Raw genomic sequence first — 5,809 nt, 5'->3', positions numbered from 1 at the left:
GGTTCATGCAGGACTGTGTTTGTTCGACCATATTGGCTTGAGTGAGTACATCACAACTCGGCCGATTGGAATTGGATCAAAGTAAAACTGTACACTACACTGTCTCTAAAGTATTCCTGTGTTTGGTCTCTACCGTATTCCTGTGTTTGGGCTCTACAGCATTCCTGTGTTTGGTCTCTCCCGTATTCCTGTGTTTGGTCTCTACAGTATTCCTGTGTTTGGTCTCTACAGTATTCCTGTGTTTGGTCTCTACAGTATTCCTTCTGTTTGGTCTCTACAGTATTCCTGTGTTTAGTCTCTACAGTATTCCCAGTCTCTACAGTATTCCTGTGTTTAGTCTCTACAGTATTCCCAGTCTATACAGTATTCCTGTGTTTAGTCTCTACAGTATTCCCAGTCTCTACAGTATTCTACAGTTTTCTTTATTTTGCCCAGCTGTATTTCCCAGTAAAATGATGTGGTTTTTGACTTCACTCCTGTCTCCTTGTGTTTCTGTGTTTGGGTCCGCATTCCTATGGGGTGCCAAAAGTGAACACTATTATTTTTCTGTGCATGTAAGAAAAATATCCCTTTTTTCTCACATATAGCTAAGCAAATGTACATTTTTCCTACATTTACAATCTCTGAAATGATAGGTATAAATGTTAAATGTGCTATTGCAAAAGTATATATGAGCTAAATGTTTAATTATTGAGTAGTTTTCATGATTTAGAGCACCATGACTGACTCGGCCGGATAACTGCACATAGTAAAACCCAGAACAAATGTTTTTGCTTCATTACATGTTCCAGATTTGTGGAGGTGCAGTTATCCGGCTAACTCAGTACCTTGCTTTGTGGAGCAGGCCCCAGGTAGATCGTATGAGTCTGACCAAACAGAAAAATGTAAATAATTAAAAAGATACCAGCAAATAGATAATTATGCATGACAGTTTATAGATATTTTAAAACTTGCAGATCAATTGAATATCGGCCCGGCAGCCAGCATATTTGAATCCTCTCTTCTTGAGTATTACAGAACCCACAACTCTAGTTTATTGGGCAATGACATTCTAATTGCCAGATAACACATTTCTATTCGATTCAAGTACTTGAATTCTCTCCTAAAATTGTCATTTCTTTCTTGAATCCAACAATTCTTTGGATTTAATTAACCATATACAAGGCCATATGTGGAAAATAATAATTGCTGTTGCCTTTGCAATATTTTCCTTTTTTGTTCTGTGGGGAAAAAAATTACCATTAAATAGCCCCTGTTTAAACTGAATGTCGCTCAGCTGATGATGTAGTGCCTTCTTTGTCTCTCAAAGAAAAAGTCACAAAGAAATGTATCATCATAAATTCATCATAATATAATTTATTTAGAAATATATAATATAGAGCAATCACATATTACAGCACTTTTACAATTATTCCAAAGGTATGTAAACATCTATGAAATAAGAAAGTCTAGACTTACTGTATAATAAGGAAAGTAAATGGGGTGAAGGAGCAGTGAAGGAGCAGTTCTTCAATCAAACCATTAGGACTTCAGCTTCATTCAAACCATAAGGACTTCAAGTGTGAAATATATATATATTTCCATACACACACACACACACACACACACACATATATATATATACAGTAATGTGCAGAAGTCTTAGGCACCCTTTAGACTTTATTATGTATATGTTTATTTTTTTGAGATTTCCAAAAAAAAAATGTTTACAGAGACATTTTTGTATTTATAAAAAAAGTAACATCACTGTAAGCAGTTGACTACATTTTACATAAAAACTTGATCAAGGCTGTCTGAGATCAGAAGCAAGGTCTCCAACATGCTTGGAACAACCTCCCTGCTGATTGTCTTATAGAAGTGCAGGACAACGTTGGCTATCTCAGAGAAGTGATGCAGTTTTAACGCCAAAGGGTGGTCACAAAAAATATTGATTTGATTCAGTTTTTAACTATTCTTTAACTTTATAGAAATATGATATATATCATATATGTACAAAGAACCCTGATCAATGGCTCAATGAGGCACTCAGTGAAGGATATGCACTTTTTTAAAAGAAATCTGTTAAAACAAGTTATCAGTCATAGAGTAGCATCAAGTGTCAAAATCATAAAGGCTTATATATTTATCTGGCTAAAACCAAGGGAGCCTGTTAACAGATAGTAAATGACAAGAATAAGAGGGAACAGAAAACTGATGACTTCCTGGGGTTTGTTTGCTGCCATGGCACCGCTTGTTGTAGTTGTAGTTATGGTGGTGTTTGTGTCTTCTGGGAAAACAAGGATCAGCATTAAATATATAAATAATACCACAATGCATCAGAACCATTTTACATATGCACATTTGACACTGCATAGATGAGGAGTAAATAATGATGCTACTTGAGTGAAGAGTAAAGAACTGACCTGCAGTAATGCTGGATGGAATGACGCCCAAGTCAACAGTTGAATCATTAACGGCCTCCTGAAGGGCTGTTTCTGTCTCGGTCACATTTGGAACCACAGACTGGTTGACAAATATCAGTTCTGTGTCTACTAGTATGGTGTCCATCCGGTTGACAACAGTAGACAAAGGACGCCCACGCCTGTTCACGGGAAGGTCATGAAAGAGCAAGGGGGGAGGGGGGGAGGGGGAGGAGTGGAGGTGAGGAAAAGACAAAGAGATTACGGATGAAGGGAAAGAGAAAGGAAGGAACAGAAAAGGGTTGCAGGTTAGGCATGAAGCAGACGTCTCTATGGAGCAGCCGCCCTCATGGTCCTTCTGCCACTACAATATCAAAGTGGCTCAGTAGAAAAGGCAGCAGCACCACTAATAGCCATGTCTCATTCTGGGCAGTGACTGCAGTAGAAACCCACAGGGATGTGGCATGGAATTCTGGGCCCTGTGCAAATGCAATCTCTGGGCCCCCTTCAAACTTTCTACTCTTACCTGAACCGTCGAACCCTACACCTGCTGTAGGTTCTGGGGTATCTTCTGCGATAGGCACGGTTCAACTGTGAAAAATTAGCCAGAACATATGCAGGTTATGCAGGTTAGTTCAATACAAATATAAATTTACATTATAGATTTAAACATATCACTTTTCAGTAAACATAATGAAAACATAAGATAAGTCAATGGTTGAAAGTATACAAATTCCGAAGTAATACCAAGGTTTCGAAGCAATTAAAAAAATTAATGAATGTCACCCAAGACTTGTGACACAAGAGAACTGATTTGTAAATGATCCATGTCCTTGCAGGACCTCATTTTTATGACCTTTGCATCCTTAACTATTTTTAACATTTCTGCACTTGGTGAGGCAGTTTTTAATCTGCTCTGTGTTCACTCATCTCACACCATGTTAGTCTGGCCTAGATTCAGTAAATGTTTGTCCTTTGCATTATGAGTGAATGAAATTCAAATGGTTTTTACTGGCAGTTCACTTTGCCTTTTGCCTTTGCTGCACTTGCAAAGAGCTCTGTATTTAAGGGGATTTGAAGGACAAAACTGTCCACTGCATTTAGTCAAGCTCACATTACCACTATAAAAGATAATTCAACTGAATCAAACCAAAACAAACCTTTGATAATTTATCTAGCATCAAATTAAAATATAAAGTACCTTTTTTGATCTGACGTGACATTCAATTTTATGGCCTATAAATATGACTATTAATATAAATATTAATCCAGTGATTAAAACAATATTGGTTGCCTTTTGCTTGCTGTACAATATTAAGGCTGTTATATCACCAGCACAAATCTTTTTATATCTGTATGCTTGATGCCATCTGAAAAATTAGAACTTGATTAACTTTACTCCAAGTGAGTAACCTGAAGCTAGAGACTTATCTTTGTAAATTATCTTTGAAGGAAAGCTCATTGTCCCACATTAAGGCAACAGTTTTAAATGAGGATTCAATGAAACTCTCTTTGAAAAAAGAAAAGGCCAATAGGGTTTGGTCCAATACAGGCATGAATTTAAAAAAAGTGAAGTTGAGATTTTAAATCGGGAATTACAGCTTTGTCTTTCACAAACAGGATCTCATTTAATCTACAATGCACCCTATAGACAATATTACTAATTTTCTGAATGAGGTTCAGGTGATGAGTCACAGTGGAAGCAGAACTTGGAATTTAATTTTAAGAATACAATCAGTTAGCACCGACACTGACATGAGTTCTGACTTAAAGGAGGTAAAACATTCTGACAGAAGTCAAGAACGACAGCTTACCTGTCTAACGATAAGACGTGCTAGATCCTGGAATTCAGGAGAGTTTTGGTTTAACAATGCATCTACAAAAGCTCTAATAATTCTGAAAAACAGGTTCTGGACACCCTCATTTGCTGATGGTGGATTTGCAGGGGCTGCAGTTGTTGTTGTGAGGACGATAGTTGTTGTAGTTGAGGCTGGAGTTGTAGTCGTAGTAGTGGGGGCTGGAGTTGTAGTCGGGGCTGGAGTTGTTGTGGGGGCTGCAGTTGTTGTGGGGGCTACAGTTGTAGTCAGGGCTTCAGTTGTTGTGGGAGCTGCAGTTGTAGTGGGGGCTGCAGTTGTAGTCAGGGCTGCAGTTGTAGTGGGGGCTGCAGTTGTAATGGGGGCTGCAGTTGTAGAGGGGGCTGCAGTTGTAATGGGGGCTGCAGTTGTAGTCTGGACTGCTGTTGTGGTGGGGGCTGCAGTTGTAATGGGGGCTGCAGTTGTCAAGGCGGCTGCAGTTATAGTCAGGGCTGCAGTTGTAGTCAGGGCTGCAGTTGTAGTCTGGGCTGCTGTTGTCGGTGCTGCAGTTGTAGAGGGAGCTACCGTTGTCGTAGGGGCTGCAGTTATAGTGGGAGCTGCATTTACTGGAAGGGCTGCAGCTGTCGTAGGGTTTGCTGTTGTAGTGGGGGCTGCAGGTATTGTTGGGGCTGCAGTTGTAGTCAGGGCTTCAGTTGTTGTGGGGGCTGCAGTTGGTGTTTGAGCTGCAGTTGTAGTCAGGGCTTCAGTTGTAGTCGGGGCTTCTGTTGTTGTGGGGTTTGAATTTGTTGTTTGGGCTTCAGTTGTAGTCGGGGCTGCAGTTGTTGTTGGGGCTGTAGTTGTAGTCGGAGCTTCTGTTGTTGTGGGGGCTGCAGTTGTAGTGGGGGCTTCTGTTGTTGTGGGGGCTGGACTTGTTGTTTGAGCTGCAGTTGTAGTCAAGGCTTCAGTTGTAGTCGGGGCTTCAGTTGTAGTCGAGGCTTCAGTTGTAGTGGGGCCTACAGTTGTAGTCGGAGCTTCAGTTGTTGTGGGGGCTGCAGTTGTAGTCAAGGCTTCAGTTGTTGTTTGAGCTGCAGTTGTAATCGGGGCTTCAGTTGTTCCAGGGGCTTCAGTTGTTGTGGGGGCTGCAGTTGTAGTCAAGGCTTCAGTTGTAGTCGGGGCTGCAGTTGTAGTCGGGGCATCAGTTGTTGTGGGGGCTTCAGTTGTTGTGGGTACTGCAGTTGTAGTCAGGGCTTCAGTTGTTGTGGGGGCTACAGTTGTAGTCGGGGCTGCAGTTGTAGTGGGGGCTTCTGTTGTTGTGGGGGCTGCAGTTGTTGTGAGTACTGCAGTTGTAGTCAGGGCTTCAGGTGTTGTGGGGGCTGCAGTTGTAGTCAGGGCTTCAGTTGTTGTGGGGGCTGCAGTTGTAGTCAGGGCTTCAGTTGTAGTGGGGGCTTCTGTTGTTGTGGGTACTGCAGTTGTAGTCAGGGCTTCAGGTGTTGTGGGGGCTGCAGTTGTAGTCAGGGCTTCAGTTGTTGTGGGGGCTGCAGTTGTAGTCAGGGCTTCAGTTGTAGTGGGGGCTTCAGTTGTTGTGGGGGCTACAGTTGTAGTGGGGGCTTCTGTTGT

General features: G+C 41.5%; 1 long non-coding RNA gene across 1 annotated transcript; it reads right to left on the bottom strand.

The window, feature by feature from the left end:
* Positions 1-1,340: 1,340 nt before the first annotated feature.
* On the bottom strand, positions 1,341-5,579 carry LOC133115444 (uncharacterized). The gene is made up of 4 exons (XR_009705633.1): positions 4,214-5,579; positions 2,926-2,990; positions 2,403-2,581; positions 1,341-2,266 (listed from the first exon to the last, which is right to left on the bottom strand). It is a non-coding gene; the product is annotated as an uncharacterized LOC133115444 (long non-coding RNA).
* Between the last annotated feature and the right edge of the window lie 230 nt (positions 5,580-5,809).

Source organism: Conger conger, chromosome 16 (assembly GCF_963514075.1).
Source record: "Conger conger chromosome 16, fConCon1.1, whole genome shotgun sequence".
Classification (NCBI taxonomy): Eukaryota; Metazoa; Chordata; class Actinopteri; order Anguilliformes; family Congridae; genus Conger; species Conger conger.
Note: the sequence above shows the minus strand (reverse complement) of the source record. Positions and strands in the feature narration are given on the sequence as shown.